The sequence below is a fragment of the Coturnix japonica genome, chromosome 1 (genome assembly GCF_001577835.2).
Source record: "Coturnix japonica isolate 7356 chromosome 1, Coturnix japonica 2.1, whole genome shotgun sequence".
NCBI lineage: Eukaryota > Metazoa > Chordata > Aves > Galliformes > Phasianidae > Coturnix > Coturnix japonica.
The window spans coordinates 39,555,082-39,578,947 of NC_029516.1; the positions used below are offsets into that span (position 1 = coordinate 39,555,082).

Below are 23,866 nucleotides of genomic sequence, written 5' to 3' on the forward strand. Positions count from 1 at the left end.
CCAGCTCCTTGTAGTCCCTCTTGATATTCTTCAGGTTGCTAACAGCTGTGTCACTGGTGCCTACGTGAAACAGCAGCAGTGGGTAGTAGTCTGTGGGATGTACAGGGTCTGGCAGCCTGTTGTCACATCCTTGGTGCAGGCTTCTGGTAAGCAGAAGACATCAGTAGGTAGTGGATCAGGGTGATGAATGGTTGCCTCCATAACCCTCAGAAGACAATCACCCACCACTATCACCCATTGCTTTTTCTTAGTTGTGGTAGTTGTTATGCATCAGGGAGCTGGTCTGGCTGCCTTACTTGGTTTTGACTATTTATGTGTTACCATTTCATTCCACTTCATGGTTCTGCAGAAGAACCTCAGGCTTTGAGGAGGGCTTCCTTCTCGTATTAGTCTTTCTCATGGCAAATTTTAATCTCTGTTGGTTCTCCTCTTAGTGGATGTGCTGGTTGGGGAGTTTGGGGCTGTTCCAGATTCCTGAATTCATTGTAACTATTTAACTAGACATTACAAGAATTGTCCTTCTATGTAAGAGCAAATAGGAGTTTAGTGAAAAAATTTCCATGGAAACAATAGTTTAGAGACAATGAGAAATATTTCTCGCCACGATGTGCTAAAAATAACGTCACAAATAACTTTACAAAATTGGACAATTTTTTATTGATAGCATAGGAGCCAAAGCCATTGTATTTTTCGTGTAGAGGATTATATGGTTCATTCTGAGTTCTGCATCCCTAATTCTTGAATAGGATATCTATGCATTTGCAATCCTACTTTTTTATAGGCCTATTCTGAAGTTATATATTCTTATTCAGCTAAATACAGGGATTACAAAGCTAAAAATGAGCTATACTGGGTGCTCAGTTGTTTGCTACTTCCCATGTCCTTCTGGTTTTGCTACTTCACAGCTATACTGAGATCAATTATCTAGGAAAAGAGCAAGGAACACCTTGGATGTGCACATTCTTTGCCACTGCAGAAGAGTGATGTCTTCTATGCTTTGTACAATTTTGCAACAAAGTGAGGTTGGTAGGCAGTTTCTCTTCAAGGTGCAGTAGAACAGCTAAATTTCTCCTTTGTGTCACTGCACAGTATACGATGCTTGCTCTATCAACAGGCTTATGAAATTCCCCTTGGGATCTGTTAGCATATTTCTATGATGATTTTGATATCTATTTTTTTGTAGTTGATTGATACTGGTTGATTGATAAGGCGTATAATAAATACAAGTCAGCTGCAGACTGCATCTCTGTTTTATCTGTACTGGCTGTATGATCATACTTTGCTTTCCATTGGTATTTAACTATTTTCATGAACTAGATTCTAGATAAGTTTATTTAGTTAACTGCAATATCATAGTCATAGAAGGAGGAGTTCACTTGTATGAAATGAGGTACAGCTGTGAAGATCAGTTGGTCAACAGATTTGTCCAGCAGGGTTTTGTGTTCCTCTGATGGAGCTTGTCTGAAAGACAGACAGAAAGGTTTGGAAAGAAGCTAAAATAAATATGTATGCTTTCTCTTTTTTTTTGACAGCTTAGTTAAGGGGAGATTGTCTGCATGAGTGGTTCGAAGAGGAAATATTCCTGTCTTCTTGCTGACTGCTAGACCCTCAGGGCTTTCAAGATGAAAAAGCTTAGAAGTCCTGTATTTAGATCTGCTGCTTATAAAGCAACCTCTGGCTATCCTTGTTTCCTCCTTTGAGTGAATGGAGATGTATTTTTGAAAAGATCTTGCAGAACTTCAGTTGCTCATTCTTATTTTATACTTCTTTCAAAGAAAGGGTATATTGATATTATGGAGGTGGCTGGAGCTGGATCCTACTTTGGCACTGCTGGCTTGTAGGTTTGGTTCTTATAAGAAACACTGGTAGTTGATGTATATATACAGTCAGCAATTTGAGTAACACTCAGATTGAAAAATAGCACTTGGTTTCTGTCCAGATGGTGAAGATCTCAACACGGCAGTCAGGAACTGCGCCTCCTCATGTTGCAAGGCAGTACCCAGGGCAAGGTACTTTGTTAGACATTATGATGATGTACAATACAGCCTATGTTTTCTGCTCTCTTCTCTGGCAAGAATCTGTTCCTATGTGTCCGTGAATGATTCCCAAGGTGAAATATGTCAGCAAGTTAAGTGCCTTAAGAAATGACCTACAGAAAGTTAAAGAAACTATTACAATTGAAATATGTAAACACTTAAACTTGAATGAAACTGGCAGGACTCTGGGGCAGACACACCCATGCTGCATAGCCTCCTCCAGCTATATGACAGTAAAGTAAATCTAATGCCCCTTGAACATGAAATTCAGTAACAATGTTTTGAGATGTAAAATAGGACATAAAATAACAAAATAAGAACATTTATTAAAAAAAAGACTAAAAATTAGTGTAGGTTTCTTCAATGTTTTGTCCAGCTGCGTAGTAAGACTCTTATGTTTAGATCAATGCCACTCAGAGCTGAATATCTGCAGCATATTTATTTGATGATGGGAAAGAAAAATCAAGCTGAAGACTCAGATTCTAAAGAACAAAGTTGAGGAAAAACACTCAAATGAAGGTTTGCCTGAAAGAACAGATTGGAGGGGGAGGATATACTCCTTATTTACAACTTTGAAGCAGAATGAACACAATAGCTGAGATCACTGAGTAGAACCAGTATAGAAGTGAAAAGAAAATGAAACCTGACAAACAGAATTTCTAGGTTAGGTAAGGACAGCATGAAGCCTTGTTTGCCTTTCTACACTGGGTTTTGTGGTTGACAGAATGGATAGGGGTCAGGACCCATCTACCTGGAGCGTGGGAAATGCCTTTAGTCTGCTACAGGCTTTAAAACTGGACTTATGCAAACATTTTAATTAGGCACCTGTGTCTTGATTAGGTGACTACATCACTGTTTTATTTGTTGTGCTATCCCAAACCTCATGCTCCTGGAATAACCTTTTTATTAAACTGATGGTGAGATCTCTCACCCTGTAGATGGGACACACAAATCTAGTTTCCCTCTATAGGGAGTTAAAACCTGCAGCTTCCTGGTGGAATTCTGAAGGTAACCAACACAGTATTCTGAGTTGGGTTCTTGCTGTCTCTTCTGATGAAAAGTGAGGATTAACAACTAATTGTGTGGAAACACAGTGTCCACCTAGATGAGGTAACACCGAAGATGCCAACAGCCTCAGTGGGTACTTGGACATCCATTGTAACCCATTCTTTTTTCTTCTCTGCTTAGAATGTTTCAGCTCTTCAACTCAACTGCATATGAGGCTTTGCTCATCCCAAATTTCCCAGAAGTGGAACTGGCTTTCTCCTGTTATTGTGAGGAGACAAAAAATTAATTGCTACTTGGGACAGGCTAGTTGTTTCTGTGCTGTTGATACAAATAGTTTGCTAGCTGTTTAATTCAGAAGCAGAACGATGCTGAGAAAAATGCAGGCTAATATAAAGGACTGTGAGCTCCATTAACTCTTTGACTTGCTAGATATTGCTTGAGTGAGATGGGCCAGACATTTCTAGAGATTTAAGCCTTGTGGCACACACAAAAAAAATGCTGCAAACCTGCTCCAGAGCTGCTAACAGTTGGTTTGTTCATCAGGTGCTGGCAGCATTTAGTGCCATGAGGTAAACAAAGCTGACAGCATTTCAAACATTGTTATCTATGCAGGCCTAATCAATGCTGCTGCCGTCTCTACTTTGCTTATGTTTTGGCATAAGGATAGAGGAGATGTAAAGATTTTAGGCACTGCCATGTCTTACAGGCTTCGAATCTGTTATTTTTGCTGTGGTCTACTCCCAGAACACCCACATCATTTCCCCTGGATTGGCTGTGCATTGCGGGCTGCCTGTGTGGCCCAGAGGTGTAGAAGCACTTTCTAGCTCCCTGTAGGAGCTGGGACAATGTGAGAAGTGCAAGATATTCCACGGTTGTGTGGGAGGTGTCGTGTCACAAGCCTTGTAGGAAGTCTCTATGCCATCTCAATCTAGTCAGGAGACTGCTGCTTGAGGAGGCTAGTCACTGGTTACCATCAGTGATAAACATGTAACCAAAATCTGCCCTATCAGCACCTGCATCTATGAGTGCTGCTCCAAAAGTAGTGCCTCCGGTTTTATTAAGTTGGCCCATGACATCAGAGTTGGATGGTGGTGGTATGGCAGTAGAGGCTGAACCTTCCTGCCAATATTCTGTTACATGTGGTTGTCGTATGGCAGATGGCAGCAGAGGGGCAGTCTGACAAAATGGTGTCTGACACGGAAGCGCTTATGAAGCAAACTGGATCTCTCCACATGGAAAAAGATTGCATCCACTGACATTTATTGATGCCTGTTGATCATTTATGGAGACCAAACAGTGAATGTAAGCACAGTGAGGCTGAGGGTGCTGCATTTCAGCAGGGAGGACAGTGACATGAAAGACAAGCCATGTTCCAGACGACCATACACAGCTGTCACGCAGTGAAATGAACAGCACCTCCATCAGGTCATCCATACAAATCACTGGACCACGACCAGAGAATTGTGCACAGCGCTGAATATTGGCTTCAATGCAGCAACATTGGAATATTGCAGTGTTTGTGCCATGTGGATCACACAGATGTCCACACGAACAGAAAGAGTACCTTATATAAGTTTGATGGCACCTACTTTACTAATACAAGGCTGAAGGTGACAGTATCCTTGATCATATCGTTACTGGTGACAAGATGTGGTGTTGCCACTACAGGCTGGAGTCAAAACACCAGAACATGGAGCACACTGAAGAAAAAGTTCAAGACACAGCCCTCAGTGGGTAAAGTGATATGCACTGTATTTTGAAATATGAGGGAGGTGATCCTTTTGGATTTCCCAGAACCCAAACAGCTCCTCAACTCTGATCACTGCATCATGATGGTGACTGTGCTGAAGGCTCAAAGTTCCAAAGGTGGTGTCTGTGTTGAAGGATAGTGTTTTGTAGCTGAGAATTTGCTCTATCAGAAAGTGCTATTGTGCTTTGTATCTGTTGTAGATTCTATGGAAGTAAACTGGAGGCATTACTTTCAGAGCAATCTATGTATATACTTTTAATCTTCAGTTAAAAGTCAGTAGATGAAATTTTCTCCCTAACCTTAAGCTAGATACTGAAATGGACTGTATTCCCATAATCTTTTGGATCAGAACACACTTTTACAATATTGAATTGTAGATGACTCTATACGTATTCAATGTCTCACTTTATTATCTTCTGTGACATAAATCAGTCTCTGGTCTTTTGAATGCTAGTACTTTGCACTGTAAATCACGAATACTTGATAGGCTTACTGTAAAATAGAAACCATCTTTTTGAGAGTCGGGAATTGGGAAAAAATATTTGATACAAAGCACAAATTGAAAAAATTAGTTTCTTTTATTGCACCTTACATGACATAAAAATATATTTGAATATGAGATAATAAGGACAGAAAGCTTCATGAAGGCTCTTGGCTATTTCGGTGATGTTGTCTTGTACTTTTTGCTATTCTTGCTTGCTTTTGATTGCTTTTACTGAATATTGCGCATTCTTAAATTCTTTCATATCTGTTCATGTTATGTTATGTTAAGTTTTAGTTTCCCATAAATTATCTCTATGCGTTTCCAACTATTTTTTTTTTTTTTTTGACAAAGGATTTTCAGAGTGAAAACTGCAGTGACTTGGGTGGGCCTCATTTTTGCTTGTCAAGTGATATTCCTGGGGATACTCTCAGTTCACTTCAACTGGCATTTCTCTTCAAGTTTTATTGTAACATTCCTAAAAATGGAGATTCATTCTACATGGAAATTGTCTCTGACCTTTTGTATTACTACTCTGCCAAGTTCAAAGTACTGTAGATTTGTCTTTTTTCTCCTTTTATTTATTTCATTTCTTCAAGTTTTATTTGTTACTAACTCCCCATCACCATATATGGAGTCATTGTTGACTTATTCTATGTATTTTTGTCTTCTGACTAGATTTAGTGGAATGATTGAAAACAGAAAAGTTCTAAGCGTGCTTTGTGGGATCCTAAAGCAGTATTTCATTTCTGGCAACATGCTGTAGGTATTATCTCAGCTGTGTTGTAAAAATACTTAATATGGATAGGAGGAAAGGAGAAGAGAAAGATGCAAATCTCGCTTTCCCTTACATGGTTGTAGAAGACAGACCAAGGACATGGAGGGGGCAAAAAAGCCCCAAGTATTTTACAGCTTCTGAAAAAGGTTTTGGTAAGACCACAGTGTAGCTGTCAGTTTGCCCATCCTGGAGCATAGTTGTTGGAAAATAATGGAAAAGAAGTAGGAAAAAAGATCACTGTTAGGACTAGGTAAGTGGATATTGTACCTGTCAAAAAACGGCCCACTAAACTTTCATTCTCCCCTTACTGCTGTAGCAGTGTATCTCAGTTACCTGAGCAGCAGAATGCCTCCATGAGAAACCCTCAAAGCACCATAGAAGGTTGAAGCTAGGGTTACTGGTTTGCTCTTCTATGCTTTGGAAAATAAAAATAAAAATAAATGAAGAGTGGTTCCAAGCATGAACATCTTCCAGAGGTCAGCTGTGGACAACGCAGAACATAAGAAGTGTTTACAAAGAGGAAAGTGTGAACAAAACCTGGGTAGGTTAGCGAAGGTGCAGTGAGGTTGTGGGTCTTAAATAAAGGCTTGAAAGCTAAAAGGGTTGCTTGGCTGACAATGTGTGGAAGGCTTCCTAACACTGGAAATGATAAAGAATGTTAAAGTTGAAAGAGGCAGAAAGGAAAAAGAAATGAAGAAAGAGGTCAAGGGTGAGTGTAGAGACACAACCACTTCAAGGTTTACAGTTCTATTAGATCTTTATTTTTTTCAGAATCTCCACCTCTTCAGTTACCTAAATTAGTAGTGGCTTTCTTTCTTTCTGAAATATGCTACGTGCTAAACATTAATTAAATCATATTTACATTTAAAGTCACTAGGCAGTGCCAATTTGACTCCCTTTCCCCCTCTTCTAATAGTGGAAAAGAGCTCAAAAATACTTTTTTTCCCATCTGTTCACGAAGCCAAAATGAACAAGATTGAGATCTGAGACTTGCTACTTAGCACCTGAATAGCACCTCCCTTTTAGCTGGAAAAAAATACATTGATCTTAGGCTTGGCTTGGCAGGTTTTACATTTTCATTAAATATTGATAGTCAAACATCATCTTTGTTTACACTGCATGCTGCTCCCTCTAGGTCTTAAACGAGGTGGGTTTGCACACAGTGTTGGAGTTAGGAGTTCATAACAGCTTTATTTATTGATGTGTGATGAAAGCTTATCAGCGTGTATTTGAATGATACAGATATATTCAGATACTGTGAATGATGTTTAAAATCCATATTTTTTGTGATATCAGATTTCTGACCTTAGTAAAGGCTTTCAGTTAAATCAGATTTAGTCTAATGAGATATGGTGTAGTTGGTACACCTGGGGGATCAGATGCCATGCAAAGAGAGCTAGACAGCCTTGAGCAGTGGGTCCAGAACCTCACGAGGTTCATCAAATACAAGTGCAGAGTCTTCAACATGGATCATGGCAACTCTTGATAACAGTACAAGCTGGTGAATGTAAGGATGGAGCACAGTCCTGCTGAAAAAGACTCGGGGGTACTGGCGGATGGCAAGCTGGACATGAGTCAACAATATAGATTCACAGCCCAGCTCCCATACAAGGACAGGCTGAGAGAGCTGGGGCTGCTCAGCCTGGAGAAGGCACTGGGGAGGCCTGATAGAGGCCTTTCAGTATCTAAAGGGGGGCTATAAGAAAGGAGGGGACAGACTCTTGAGCAGGATCTGTTGTGATAGGACAAGGGGAAATAATTTCAAAATAAAACAGGGTAGACTGAGATTGGATATAAGGAAGAAGTCTTTACAATAAGGGAGGTGAAGCACTGGCACAGGTTGCTCAGAGAGGTGGTGAGTACTCTCTCCTTATAGACTTTCAAGGCTAGGCTGGACAGGGCAGTCTGGCCTACTTGTAGGTGTCCCTGTTCATTGCAGGGAAGTTGGACCAGATGTCCCTTAATGTCCACTTAAATGTCCCTTCCAACTCAAATGATTTTATGAATTTATGATTCTGATAAATAATCTGTGTAATCACCATGTTAGTTCTGGTCAAGGGTGTGAAGAGCAAACATTAGGGGTATCAACAATTGAAATTGATTTAATCTGCCATCTTGTTTTGGTTGTACTGAATTTGTTTTCTGGTGAAACATTTTCTGGTGATTTAAATGTAAAATAACTGCTTGTGTGCATACTCCTTTATATTGATTTTCCTATTTTCAGTAAATCAGCGCCTTTTGTTTTGTCTCAAGGTTCAGGAGAGGCAGAATGAATGCTGAGATCAAACAGCTGTCTAGAATGAAAATGTTGAAATATTGTGAAGATCAGCAAGACCTTCCTTGCGCATTTGCATTCCCAAATCAGGCCTAGATCCTTTCTCACAGTCATTACAACAGGGTGAGCAACCCACTGCTGCTGCTGGCTATTGCACAAGGCACGGCAGCTGTTCCTCTAACGCCTGGGTCAGATCTTGCTGGGTACAGTGGAAAGTGAGGAGCTGTCACTTACTTTCCCACACTTCTTCTAATGAAGGAACAAGAGAGAGAATTAAATCAGCACTTCTTCTGTTGTCAGTGATTTCAGAACTTGTGGGAACAGAAACAATGAAATCTGCCAAATCAGCAGTTCAACAAGTGAAGGTTGTGCAGCAATGAAGTCTGCGTGTTGCTACATCAGCCAACTGCATGCAGAGTGGGTGAGAGTGTACAACTACACTGCAGATATCTGCTATGACTTAAGATGGCACCCAAAAAGTGTGACAGACAGTGAGTGCATGGTGACTCCGCCCTGCTCTTTCCAGGAGTCAGCTGCTCAGAGCTCTTCCTGCTTCCACTCTTGCCTATTGGTAATTCTGGCACTCCAAGTGCCACCTGCAGTACCAACCACTTCTATCCTACATCACTGCTATACTGTGCATACTCACCTCTTACCTATGAAAAGCAGACATCATCCGTTTACTGAAACTGATTGAATCAGATGTGGTCTGAAGTTAAAGAGAACCATTCAGATGCTGTAGCCATAGTGCCTTGATCACTCTGCTATTTGGATGGCATGCAGACGGAGGAGGCTGTCTGCTCTCTGCATGCTGCTGGACTGGATTCACAGCAGGGTCCCTGTGCTGGTGTTGATGGCTACCTGAACCAACTCAAGACATTTCAGGTGCATCAAGCATGGCATTGCTAAGGTAATTATTCTGCTACACTGCACTAGTCCAGCCTCACCATGAGTACTGTGTGCAGTTTTCATCACCACAGTACAAACAGGACATAAAACTGTTAGGGAGTTAGTTCCACAGGGAAGCTACAAAGATGGTGACAGGTCTAGAGAAGGCTTGAGGTCCTTTAGTTTGCTCAGTGCAGAAGAAGAAGAGCTGAGGGGAGGCCTCATGGTGGCTGCAGCTCCTCACAGGGAGTGGAGGAGCAGCGCTGAGCTCTGCTCTCTGTTGACAGAGATAGGGCCTGAGGGAACGGCATGGAGCTGTGTCAGGGGATGATTAGGTTGGGGGATAGGGAAAGGTTCTTCACTGGAGGGTGGCGGACATGGAGCAGGCTCCACAGGGCAGTGGGCACAGCCCTAAGCTGCTGGAGTTCAAGAAGCACCTGGACAACACTCTCAGACATATGGCTTGATTTTTGGGTAATCCTGTTTGGAGCCAGGAGTTGGGCTCAGTGATCCTTTTGAGTCCCTTCCAACTTGGGGTATTCTGTAATTCTATGATTCTAAGAGGGTGGAAACACAACTGTGCCTGTGACAGAGAGATCAGCAAGCCTGATGGGGTATTAGAATTTATCAAAGGAGGCTGATTTTCTCCTTCATAGAGATACTGGAGTTCAGCTAGAAGTTAGTGGCTCTAGGCAGAAATTGGTCAGATTAAAATGGATGGTCTAGATTACTGTTGGGTATGTATTTGTTTTGCGGGCAGAGTCCGTGTAATAATCTTCTTATAACTAGATGTAAAGAATAAATAGACATCAGCATAATTTAAAGAAAATAAAACTAAGAACAGGCACAAACTGGAAAAGCAGCCCTAAAGTCTGTAGAGCTATTCTGATGTAAATTGGCATAGGTTAGCAGTGAATCAGAAGCAATTTGTAAATACCATATCCAAAGAAAAGAAGGCATATGGAATATTATTATCTCAAACAAAGTGTAAAGGTGAGTTACTATCTCCAGCTCGTTATGTTTATCGTGGTAATGACTGCCTATGGAGTGAGGCAATTTCATAATTTTCCATGAGTGAGTTTTTCCATTGTGCCTTTTATGCCTATACATAAAAATCCAGGGTGTAACAAGGCGCTGTAAGAGGCCTCGGTGCAGCCTCCCACCAGGCCGGGCTGAGCCTCACCCATGCAGCCCTCACTACTGGGGGCACATGGGGACAGAGTGTGCCTCCTGCCTCCGGTCAGAGGGTGTGTTCAGATTGTGGCAGGGCCCTACCCGTTCAGCTGTGCTGGGAAACAGACCTGAGAAATGCAGGGAAAGGAGGCGGTCAGTCTGAGCGAAGCCTAGGTTTGCTGTGCCAGGAAAAATGGGCAATAAATGAATTAACCTTCAGAAGAGGCACAGAAACCCAGGCACCCAGACAAAGAGGGAATTGATTGTCGGGTCAGTCTTTCCACTGGACTAAATAAGTGACACAGTTAATGGTCTGCAGAGCACTAGCATTATTTCCACTTGGTGTGTGGTGAGGGGGGAGATGGAAGGGCAGGATCAGACCTGGGGTAGCACACACTAAGCACAGACCTATCTTGTATGTAGTCCATTTGTGACTGCTTTGTTTGCTGATTCTACTAATTAAGACGTTTTGTTTTTGTTTAGCACTTCTAGGAGGTATCTTTTGCCTAAGTACACAACTTCGTGGTGAGCCAGCCCTCCCTGACCACTTGTCACATACAGACTCAGCTTTCCTGGAATGTCAGATGGCAGCACTCATACCTCTGTAAAGTCAGGGTAGGAATCCTCCTGAAAATGGTTTCAGGATTTTTGCAGTTCTACCTTCTTTTCAGCAGAGTGAAAAAAAAATAAAATTAAATATACAAAAGACTGCTTTTTGGTGCCAGTTTTGATAATGAGTTAAACCATTTTTCTGTGTGTGCAGGTGAATTGTGGCACCCTGACTGCAGTGAGATATGCAAACTAACATAGAAATCTGGCTTGACTGTTGCTTTTCAACAATACAAAACTGGTTGATTAAGCTGGATTTACAGTGCTTTGCATGCCAAATTAAATAAAGATAGGTTTGGTAAAAGCAAATAGATCAGAGTTTTTTAAAACTTGTAGCCACAACATGTCCTTCTGTGTTTATCCCAGGGATCAGAATGTTATGATCACTTGCACGTTTCCCTGCTCTCAGAGTTGCATCCTCAGCTATGTATTGTGATGGCAAGGGGAATTTTGGCTACTGTGTGCATTGCTGAAGAGATCATATCATGTTTGAGACTTCAGAGAAAAGAATGGTCAGAAAGAAGTGATGGAGTCAAGAGAATATGAACACTGTAGTTATAGCTGTTACATTTCACTGGCATAAGCCATTTCTAATTGATCTATACTGGAGGATCATCGCTGCCTCAGCTGACATGATTTACATGTCATTATAAAAGCTATGAGGAAAGAAATGAGACTTGATCAAATACAAAATAGTGGGCTTGAGCAGCCTCTTAATGTCCAATATGCCTTTGTCCACAGCAGTATGCAATAAGTCATGTTTAACCTAGGACAGCTCCTTGATTTTAATGAGGTATGTGATCTCTAACATCAGCCATAAATTCCAGGGGTTATGTGCCTTCCAGGGCAGTATGGAGGAGGGAGGAGGAAACTGAGATTGTGTGTGCGAGGAACACCATGAAAAAAAGACCACACTGCATGTTGATAAGCAACAGTATGTAAAACAGGGAATGAAGAAGCTTTAATAGGTTGTGGGGTTTTTTTGTTTGTTTGTTTGGTTTTTGGGGTTTTTTTTTGGTGCTGAACACTGGTTTTGGAGAAAATAAGGAAAAAACACACACTGACTGAGAATGCATTTTGCAGATGTGTGAACTCTTTTCTGCAAACTGCTGTTTGATCAGTTTTGACCGCACCTTTCCTGCCTTCTAAAAAAAGCTAAAAATATAAACGAGGACTTGTGGTTAGAAATTGACAGCACTTACTTTGTTGCATGGTTACGAGCTGTAAGTGTATAATATCTGTTAGGGCATATGGATTTATGTTCTTATCGACTCCAAATGCTTTGTGAGCTTGTTTCTATGTATAGATCCAGAAACGGTTGTGTAGATCAACAGAGACATAAACAACAACCAGTGTTTTAATAAATAACTACTGATTTTGGACAAAAAGAAAAACGACTGGAGTAATAACAAATACAGTTTTATGTGCTTTATATGAGAGTAATGTTTGCATCTTACTGTCCGTTCATTGGAGGTTTAATCGAATTTGGCTCTGCATTTTTAAGTGGAAATGGGGATGAAAGATATCTTAGATTCTCAATATAAATCATGTAGAACTGCCAATGAATATTGTTAGTATTCTGGAGCTCATTTTTTTGGGAAGTGTTACTTTGCTTTTTTGTGCATACTTGCGCTTTTTAAGCTGTAAGCGTGATACAGCTGCTTGCGTCATTTCACTACCTGATAATAAAGCAAGCACCTTCACAATAACAGGCTGAAAGAGTAACACTGGAAATAGAAAATAGGCTCTTGATATGCAGTGTAGGTTTAGATCTCAGTACTGAAATCTGCGTTCTTGTAAGCAGAATGAAATAAAATAAATAATATAGAAATATACCTGAATGACCTAGATGAGGTTCTCAAGTTTTGAGGAACCTAAGATTTCTGACATTAGTGCTCTACAGTCAGGTTACTTGTTAAGATAATATCTTGCGAGGGAGCTTCAGCTCCCTGCTCACTGTATTACAAGGGTAAAAATAATGTAATACTCAGAAAGTTTCCTGGAAACAGGTGATCTTTCAAATAGTGCTGTTGATTTAGAAATAAATGGGGCAGGAGCTGGAATGGAAGTGAGGCAACAGGACAAAATGTCACAGACTGTTGTGGAAATCCTTAGTATTCACAAATTGTCCTTAAAGTCATTGAAGTCACTAACAGCTATTTTGGTTGATCTCAGAAGGCTGAACTAACGTGGTGATTATGCAGATTATTTATCAGAATCATGAATTCATAGAATCATTTGAGTTGGAAGGGACATTTTAAGGCCAAATGGTCCAGCTTCCCTGCAATGAACAGGGACACCTACAAGTAGGCCAGATTGCTCAGAGCCCTGTCCAGCCTGACCTTGAATGTCTCCAAGGACAGGGTATTCACCACCTCTCTGGGCAACCTGTGCCAGTGCTTTACTTCCCTTATTGTAAAGACTTCTTCCTTATATCCAATCTCAGTCTCCCCTGTTTTATTTTGAAATTATTTCCCCTTGTCCTGTCACAACAGATCCTGCTCAAGGGTCTGTCCCCTCCTTTCTTATAGCCCCCCTTTAGACACTGAAAGGCCTCTATCAAGCCTCCCCAGTGCCTTCTCCAGGCTGAGCAGCCCCAGCTCTCTTAGCCTGTCCTTGTAGGGGAGCTGTTTCATCCCTTGGTGAAGTAGTTTGAGTTTGTATGTAACTGAACCTGTCTTTCAGAATTATACATCCACAATGACTTAGATTTATGAGGGTTTAGGCTGCACAAAGTCTCACAAGATCGTCATTATTCACTTGCTAGCAGAGAAAACTGCTGATTTCTTACCCGACTCTCCTGACATTTTCAACTGCACATCTAATGGAGCTGGGATGAAGGCATCCAATCAACCCATTTTAGGAGGGACCAATAATATGGCACTGTGATAGAACTATTATTTCACTCTTACTGAGGACCAGCACAGGAAATGGCATGTATGACCTCTTTCTGTCAGTATAAAAGCTTATTTTTACAGGAGGGTCTTACACTGTGCCAACTTGCATAATACTTACTGACTGTACTGGAAACAGACTGATTTATTGAGAAATCCTCATTTGAAGAATAAGGTCTTCTTGCAGAATTCTGTACTGCTCCTAAAACTCTTGGAAAGAAAATGCAGGCCTACCAAAGGGAAAAAATATTATTATGTTAATTTTGCAAAGTATCAACATACATACTGCTAAAGTAAGCTGTAAAAGATGGGATAATGACAAAACAATACATTAGATGGTGAAATTAAAGCCAGATGCTTGCTTCATTAAAAACAATTCGTATTTCATTATCATCTATACATTTATCAGCACTGTGACTGAATTGGCATGTAATTTGCTCCTGAAAGTAATTTTGTGTAGCCTTTCAGTCTTCAGAAATCATTAAAACTAATTAGCAATAAAAATCTAGGGATCAAAGGTAGGCTGCCCAATGGCTGGACATAGACTTTCAAACTTATAGGTATAGTAATATCAGATAAAAATCTCAGTGTGTCCCTGCAGTTGTATTCTGTGACAAGCACTAGGTCTGGCAATGATTAGATTTGTAATTGAAGGTTTGTTGTTGTTTTATTTCTCTTGAAAAAAATAAAAATAAAAAATAAAAATAAAAATAAAAACAAATCAATGACTTCAGTAGATATTACATATCAAAGTCCAGTAAAAGTATATGTGTGTGTGTATATATATATATATATATACATATATACATATATACACATATACATATATGTATATATATATATTCAAAAAGTGGCAAGATTTTTTTTGTGTATGTGTTTGTGTTGTTTTGAAGGCACTCTGGATACTCCTTACAGAAAATGGGTACGTTAAGAAAAGTTTGTCTGCTGAATCTCATTCGAGCACATGTAAGCATGTAAATTTCATGTCAATAGAATGTGCAGTATTAATGAGAATCAAAACATTTGGTAGACAGGACTTAGCAGAAAGGGAGGTTACAGACTGCAAAATACCAGTAAAGTAAGCTCACAGTTTTTATGTCCACACCATATGGTCTATGTATAAACACAGTAGTTCCATGCTTGTCTTATTCTTATCCAGCATGCTCTTCCTCTTGGTCTAATCTTCACTTCCTTGTTTACTTTTTCTGTTATCATCATTAGCACTGATGATGGAGTCCACAGGCATGAGCATCAGAATTTCACATAAATCTTCAATTCACATTATTGATTTTCTTTCTTTTTTTTCTTTTTTTTCTTTTCAGTGGTTGACATCTTGAGCTGTTCAGATGTGTCTGCTACCTTTAAACATGCAAACAGAAATTCTTCAACAATTCAATTGGGAACGGAGCCAAAAAGGAATGTGACCACTCATGCTTAAAGTCCAGAGGAACAAAGAAATGCTGTGATAGGTTATCACTGGGCTGGGTTAATGGTGAGTGATTAGGTGTTAAGTGGTCAACAGGAAAGGTCAATAAACTGTTCTCTGATCAAAACTGTGACTACAGGGAATAGCTGGATGCTGATTTTACTATATTGTTTTTTTCTTCATCACTTCTGGTTTGGTTAATGGTATCTGTTGATAGCCACTGAAACAATAAATTCCTATTGCTGATGCAATGATCTTCTTCCTTTCCCTTGCCTAAGAACAGTATTTACTAGCTCCATCCTAGCATCCATCCATGTTAGCTAGCTAACATATGCAACCAGAAAGAGTTTCCTATTTCATTTGTGCTCCTAGCATGACATGGACCTCAACTGGCACTACTTGTGTTGATATGAACTGGCACTACTTGTGTTGATATGAGTAGGAGTGTTGGAATTATCAGAAACATGGAAACCTGCACCTTAAGACCTACACATGCATATTTATTTTCATATTTGCATGTATATTTTGGCATGTATAGAAAGACGTATCATATTGACTGATGAAAATGTATGCAGCTACTTCAACCCATTAAGGGCTGAACTTGAGCCAGCAGTGCGCCCTGGCTGCAAAGAAAGCCAGCAACATCTTGAGTTGTGCTAACAAGAGCACAGGCAGTAGGGTCAGGGAACTAATTATCCCCCTTAACCTGAGACTCATAAGACCACATCTAGATGTTACTTCCAGTATGGGACCTCTCAGTACACAAGGGCTGCCAAGTTGCATGGAGCTGGAGCAACTGTCTTGTGAAGAGAGACAGAGGGACTAAGTCTGGCCCAGCCTGGAGTAAAAAAGGGTTCAGGAAGATCTGGTTGCTGCCTTTCCCTCATGTGCTCAGTACTTACAAGACATCAAAAAGACTAAATCAGGCTTTTTACATTGATCTCTGGTTGGTAGACAAGAAGCAGTGAGGATAAATTGAAAACTTCCTACCTGATAAATACTTTGTCAGTGTGGGGACAGGAAAGCAGTGGTTGACTAGAGAAGTTGTTCTGTCTTCACTCTTAGAGGTTTATAAATTTAGGGAGGTTAAGGCTCTGAGTAACCTGATCTGATCTCAAAGCTGTTTCTGCTTTATGAAGTTTTCAATAGACTTCTTGAGGTCTTTTCCAACTTCAACTTCTAGTGATTTTGTGATTCGTTGATTCTGTGTGGATGAATACACTTACTGTACTGAGCTTTAAATTCACCCCTATTTAAGCAAAATTAAAAATGACACTTCTGCTATTATTTATGCTATATATGTGATTGTGAAGCTTTAAAAAAAAGTGCATTTCAATTAAAATTTACTTTGAAAAATCTCATCCTTACAATCCAGGTTTCATTTTCTAGAGAGTTCAGCAAATGTGATATGACACATTTACTGCACGTGTATAAATGACTATACATCAGAACAGACTTAACTACAAGAGCATGCACAAAAAATTGCATGCATCTTACATTGAATTTCCTGATATTTACTAGTAGTTGGAAACTGTGTAAAACTAGAGGGCTAAAGTCTGTAAGTATGTAATTTAGCTTTGCCTTGACTATTTTTCTTCTTGAGGAATAAAAATGCGGTCACATGTCATGCTTTGTCTCACTCTAGGTACATTACATTTTACTCATGTCCTATATCCTGAGTATTTTATAAACATTTCATGTTTCTTATGTTTTAAAACAGAATGTTAATGGGCAATAACAAGATGACAAGAATGACAAAATAGAGAGGAAACAGCACTTACTCTTGACCAAACAAAAAATTATCAAAGATGAACATTAGTGAGGCTTTTTAGGTTTGTTTTTAATTCCCATGTTCATAGCAGGAGTAGAATCATTTGTACATGTAATTTTGTAATAAATTAAGATGTCCTGAAAAGCGTTACTCTGGAATCAAGGTATGCTCAGAAGATAATCTACTTTGCTTATTTATTTATTTATTTCTGCTCAAAATATAATCTCTCTTCTATGGCAGGTTGAAAAGAATGATTCAAATACCGTTTATATCAGATCTTTCCAAACAAGTTAATATATAAGAGCTGTATTTCTTTGCTTCAGTGAACAAATTGGATCAGATGAGAGAAGACCTTGTTCTCTCCCAGGCTGCATTTTGATCTCTGAAATGCCTGTGTGATGGAACTTGGTGATTTCCAAGGACAAACACAAGGTTTAGTACTGCTCATAATTTAACAGGTGATTTTAGAAAAGCAGTAGTGTGTTTAATGGTGCTATAATTCACATCAGCTATTGAAATAAAGATGACAGAACGGTCTCCTAATCTATATACATCACTGGAAGTATTTATCCCCATTACAGAGTTTGTTATGTTATCTAACACAGAATAATGGGCACTTTATACTTTCTGGAAGTCTAGATATGCCATGCAGAAACTGGAAGTGGCATGAAGATAGTAAATGGCTCCCAGACTCCAAAGCTATCTGAGAGCTTTTAGGTATGTCACCACTTCAGTCATGGACCGCTCTGGCAACTTAAGAGTTTGTAAGGTGTACAAACATTCTGGATGCACTCATTTTCTCAGAAAACAAAAACAAAAAGCCAAACATTTGCCCTACCAATTTGTATCACTTTTTTTTTTTCTTTGAGGAAAATTTCTCACTGACCAAACATCTATATTTATGTGGTATTGGCACTACTGAGAAAGGTAAGAGTATTGTTTAGTGCTCACAGCTGCTCAATGAATCTATGGTAGGGTGAGGTAGTTCAGATCCTCAGTCTGTTTTACAGTCTGTGAATTCCCTATTTCTTTAATATAAGCAATGAAATTGACGACTACCCACAAAATCAATCATCTTTAATTGGTTCTGTTGTTTTAACAGAAAAATATTTCATTCTTTTTTTTTTCTTTTTTTTTTCCCCCCTTTTTTTTCTTTTACTCCTCTTTACATAGAAGACTTTGGATTTAAACACCGTAACTTCTATCTGGTTTCAAAACTTATTGAAAAAAACTCTTTCTTCACCTCCTCCACCCTCTGGAAGCTCTATCTAAAAGAATGCAACACAACAGAAGTTATGCAAATATTTCTTGTATATTTACACTTGATGTGAACCACTCATCTCTTCACCTAAGAACAATCAAATTGTTCTTAGGACCTTTGGAATGACTAGCAGTTGCCCTACATAGTCTTGTAATTTACCTGTTGTAGTTTGGAGTCATTGATTTCCTCTTTCAGCTATTCTAAAGTTGGGGGTTGATAACCTGAGAACCTTTCCACATTCCTGTCTATTGTACATTCATCAAGGAAACAGCATATAGGACATGTTGACCATTTCTATTCTGCCTATAATTTGGTGATCCTCTTACTCTCAAACTGTTGATTTGCTGAGAATTTTTAAGATTTAGTTTGGAACTGAGTTCCTTCTTCTCATGGCAGCTTATCCCTAATGCATTCTGTTTTGTTGTCCTGTGCAGTGTCATAGAAAATGTCTTCTGTTTGCCTGTTTGCTCCTACTCTTTTAACACTTGTTGTGGAAGCAATGAACTCAGAATATTTTTACTATTTTATTGAGGTCCATATTGAGCACTGTGCTACTCTACTGATGTGATTAAGCACCTAAGCAGGTTAATGCTGACTCAAAATAATGTTTTTAATAGTGCAGTAGAGTTGCTTTGCTAGTATATGCCATGTCATTCAAAATCCATAATACCAAATGGCATCTTTGTTTTTTTTCCCAATCTGACGAATGGCACAAACCTATGAGGGATATAATAAAATTACATTTGTTGCAAAGTCTTGTGTTTTCTGCTTCAGAAATGAATCATAGAAAGCTATGCAAATCCCTTTATATATATGTTCGGCATAAAAAAAAGGTTAAGGTTGCAGTATAATGTACAAACTGGTTGATTAGATTAACCATTTATGCAAACAAGAGTTTGGCCAAAATAACACTTGTGATTTAGAGGTTTTTTTGTGTGTGTGTATGTTCACTTTTTCACAGCAGGACGCCTATTGTTTTTTTTGATTTTTGTTTTTGAAAGCTTTCATTGAAATTCAAATTGAAGACAATTTGCAGTAGAATCATATTGTGTTTAAGACTACTGAAAGTAGTAAAAAATAATTAGAATGACTCTGGAGATTACTTTGATCTCCCTAGGGGCTCTTTATTTGAGTGGAGTAATGTACATCAAAGATGAACTCCAAATGTGCCAGTGTAGCTCAAAGCATTGATGCAGGTCTTAACTGTGGAAACAGCCTGTAAGTATGAAGGCTCTGTCACCTGTGTGTCTGTGAAAGCAGCCGCTACTGGAATCGCATGTTTATTTTACATGTTTGGAGTTCAACAAGAGTACTGAAAGCTGAGGATGGATGAAAGGAAGAGATGTTGGAAGTAAGAGAAATATGATAACATAGCAGTTTTCGGTCCTGCATTGTCTACATTTAAAATAGAACAAGTTCAATCTTGAATTTGTCTTATTTTCTTTTTCCTTTCTCTTTCCAGTACAGGTAGTTAGATATCAGAAACATTTATCAAGTTGTATTCCTCATAAGAAATGATTAGATATTCTGTCGATTTATGTTATTGTCATCATCATCATCGTCGTCATCAACAGCATTACTATCATTGTTATTACTATTATTTTTGAAACAACATTTTGCAATTCAAAAAGAAACAATTTAGAACAAGTTCAGTAGCCTACTGGAGATCATTAAAGTTATCTGACTGATGTGCCATTTCTATTCTGCATAGCTTCTAATTATACAAATGTGAGGGCAGAGAGGGATTTTAATCTATCTCAGCTCACAGGGGTAATGAAGCTAAAGACTAAGTGAGAAGAGACATCAGAAACTAATTAGTATTACTATAGAAGCAATGGCAATTGTAAATAGTTCATCCTGGGTCTGAGTGACATTGGATGTCATTCTTGAAAACCAGTAACTGGGATGTTCAACTTTTCTTTGAACAACAACAGCTAATCTTCCTAGCCTTCTCCTTTTGAAGGAAAACTCAAATACAAGCCACAGCTTCACCAGGAAAGACAGAAAAAGGAATAAAAAAAGCATACATATAATTCAAGCAAATACAGAGTTAAAAATAAAACACCATGATTTTTGGAGAGATAACTGTAACTGATTCATAAATTTCACGTTTGAGGCTATCAACAGTGCACTTGAATAATACATAGATGGAGGCACTTTAAGAGTTTGGTGTTTCACCTTTGCAGAATATGGCAAACAGCAGAGGAGACCCATTTCAGGTCATATAAGGAGAACACTGCTGTGACTCGACAAAGTAATGTTTAGTACTGAAATCACTAAAGCTTCCCAATTGGTCTGGTCCCGTAAACTTACACAAGGACTTCATATGGATGTATCATAACTTAGCAAATAAATCAGTTGTTAAAAATGCTTGTTTTGATATTTATTATATTTTATAATTATTAACTCATTTAATCTCCTCACAAGTGGGGTTTTTAAGGATCTAAGTGGTCCATGCATGTCTAATTAACAATCAAAAAGAATTAATGAGGAGACCCAAACTGCAAGTACTTTATTTGGTCCTTTGATATTACTGCTAGAACAAATGATCCTTATCAATCCACTGAATTTTGATGTGGTGTGAATCTTAATAATAATACTGGTTGATGTTTTTTCTTTTGTTCTTTACTATCTTTTACTATTAAAATATTAAATGTGAATTTGAAGTTAAAAATCTTAAAATATATTTAACTTACTTAGTTAGTTTGTTTGTTTGTTGCTTTTTAAGGGGTGCATATTTCATTTAGTTCCAGTTTTCTGAACCATTAATTTTTTATCATGTTTCTGAATGATTTGGAGTTATCCATGTATGCTTTTTGGTGTAATCCCTTTTCAGGATTGTTGTCTGTTGAGGGTAAGCTCTATCTTGGTACATTTGGTTAGATCTTCAGAGTAATAGAAATATTGATCTTATATGCTTATTTATTTTGTAATTACATTACAAATTAATCATTATTTATTAATTGTAAACCAGTTTATAGTCTATCTGGGAATTTGTGATCCCTAACAAGAAGACTATTTGGCAAATAGATGATAGTTTGGGACCAGAAAATTTGCAATATAAATGTTAGTTAGTCAAAGTGAGTCTATGAATTTCTTTGATACTTATAGTACGATATTTTAGACATAAGTTAAACCATTACGTACCTCCTTAGTCAACCTACCTTGTGAAACAGCTGGGAGAAAAGAAGCAGTGGACATAACAGAGTAGTAATTATATGATATTCCAGTTTGCTCCAAGGTCAGGTCCCTTGCCTCATGTCCAATCAGACTGAACTCCTCGAGCAGTGCAAGGCAACTAGGAATCTGCTTAGTACAATCAAATCTCTGTTATTAGAGAATTATACTCCCTTTCCCTTACAGACAAGAAATGTTAAATCAGGAGTAGACAACTTCTACAGCACTTGTTCCAATGACTCTGCCTAAGGAAACTGTTTTATTTGAAGAGCTGGGTCATGAAGAAACTTGAGCCACAGCCTTATGCATTCATCTGATTCTGGAAAGACCCCAGAGGGGTCTTTCTGGATCTGCTGCAGCCAAAAGCTTATGAAGCCTTGGACAAATTGAACTATTCCAAAGACATTAATTCCCCAAAATCCCCAGACTGAGGGAGATCAAAAGCTGAAGTACTAAAGAAGTAACCAACACTTGAGGAATGGAAGAATGGTGCTATCTGTGGTTTTGAGTTTTCTAATTTTAGATCCTTACACTGACCTTTTTTTTTTTTTTTTTTTTTTTTTTTTTTTTTTCCTGTTGATTATGTTTTTAATGTAAAACAAACATCTATAATACTTCTCAAGCTATCCCAAAGCATCAATTTCTGCTCAATCTCATTAAGCATCCAGAATATTATTACAGGTAAGACTATGTAGCATTGTAAGTTGTGGTAACACTAAACATTTCTCAAGTATGTTATTTAAATTGCGTTTTTTCAGTTTTTTAATTTTTTTTTATTTTAATAAAAATTTGTATTGATTATCATATTTCAACTAGATTTTAATTGCTTTGTTCTTGTATCTTTGTTAGAAAGTAAATCAACATTCACAAAGTGGTAAAGCCATACATAGACTGAAATATTTGTAGAGTCAATAAGTGGATTAATTATCCCATCAGATTCAACTCAGCTGAGGTGAAGTAAATGGAAAACTATGCTTCTACATCTGGAATGTTTAAAGAAGCAGAAATTTAAACTCTTGGATTTATTTGTGTTTGACCCATGCTTGGAATTTGCCACTGTAACTGAACATGTGATAACCATGGAGTGCGCTAACTGACTTTTGTGCACTGGTGCTATAATAAGCACTGCTCTGCTTCCTGGCCAAATTCCCTCTGTCAACAGAACATTTTAAAGTTTTGACTGCAAAATTATAACAACTTTCTTGTTGGAAAAAATTTAGTAAGATGCTGGTTATAGACTGCTTCATATTTCCTGGCAAGTAAGTAAAGCAGGTTGAAATATTTTTATGTGAAAAATTTTCCTCCTGGAAAATGTGGTTTTGATGAAATGGGAACCTTCTGTGGGAAAATGTCAATTTTAATGTGTACTTTCTACTTTTCACTAGGGGTAATCAAAACAAAGCCCCCTTCATTTCAAGGCGACAGTTTGAAATAAAGATACTTTTCAGATCCAGATAGTGATTTAGTGATTTGAATTAAAAAATAAACAAAGGAAAAAGAAAGTGAGCACAAATTACCTTGAACCTTCTCTTCCAATTACAGGTGTGGTAATTTTTCACTTTGACAATTTTATTTTGACACTTCCTATAGTTTTTTTTTGTCCTACTTTTTGACAATCCAATTTTTCATTCTGCTTTGAAGTAGAAATTAATTTCCCATGGAATAAAATTTTGGTTCCCATCTAGATCTACAAGCAACTAATTAGTAAATGGTTTCAAAAGGAATAAGGGAGTAATATTTTATGAATATATGCACATCAGTTACAGTCATCTATTATATCTCAAGCTGCTTTCAAACAGCTTATAAGAAAATGATGTCATTATCAGGTGTAGAACTCCTCAGAGTACCTTTATATGCAATATAACGTGATGAATCTGTTTTATATTTTTCTTTGGGTTGGGTTGCATAGACAAAAACTTCAGAAAATCTTCTTCAAGTCTGTCACTAAAGTTTATGAGAACTGGGGACAATTTTTTTTCTGGGTAAGGAAGATGTAAAGACCTCACCATCACTTGGTTATTCCCAAAGGACATCAACATGGTCTAATTACTTTTTCTTATTCCATGAAAATATGTGTGCTCTACTATGTGTAGTAAAAGCTCTAACAATCTAAAAATCATATCTGAGGTATCATCTCACTTTGATTTCCAGTCAACTGAATAGATAGCTTCTTTTATTCACAGGTTGCTGTCTTCTATAAAACAATGATATATTCAGCAAGTACTATATAAACCGTACCTGGAGAACATCACAGATAGTTGTTGAAATTTTCTTTATAACTAGAGATGATCAAGTGTTTAGTAAGAAATAAAGCATTGTCTGAACGTAGCTTAAATTCA

The 23,866-nt window shown here is 38.2% G+C and overlaps 1 long non-coding RNA gene across 10 annotated transcripts in view; it reads left to right on the plus strand.

Moving 5' to 3' along the window:
* Positions 1-23,866, plus strand: part of LOC107311308 — a 44,042-nt gene that overhangs the window by 12,667 nt on the left and 7,509 nt on the right. For 6 of the 10 annotated variants that reach the window (XR_004306768.1, XR_004306769.1, XR_004306756.1 and 3 more), the window contains 2 exons: positions 8,307-9,238; positions 15,215-16,679. This is a non-coding gene — a long non-coding RNA (uncharacterized LOC107311308). Of the gene's footprint in view, positions 1-3,224; positions 7,665-8,306; positions 9,239-10,872; positions 11,386-15,214; positions 16,680-23,866 lie in introns of those variants that run through there. The other 4 variants (XR_004306760.1, XR_004306764.1, XR_004306762.1 and 1 more) reach the window with 4 other exon arrangements.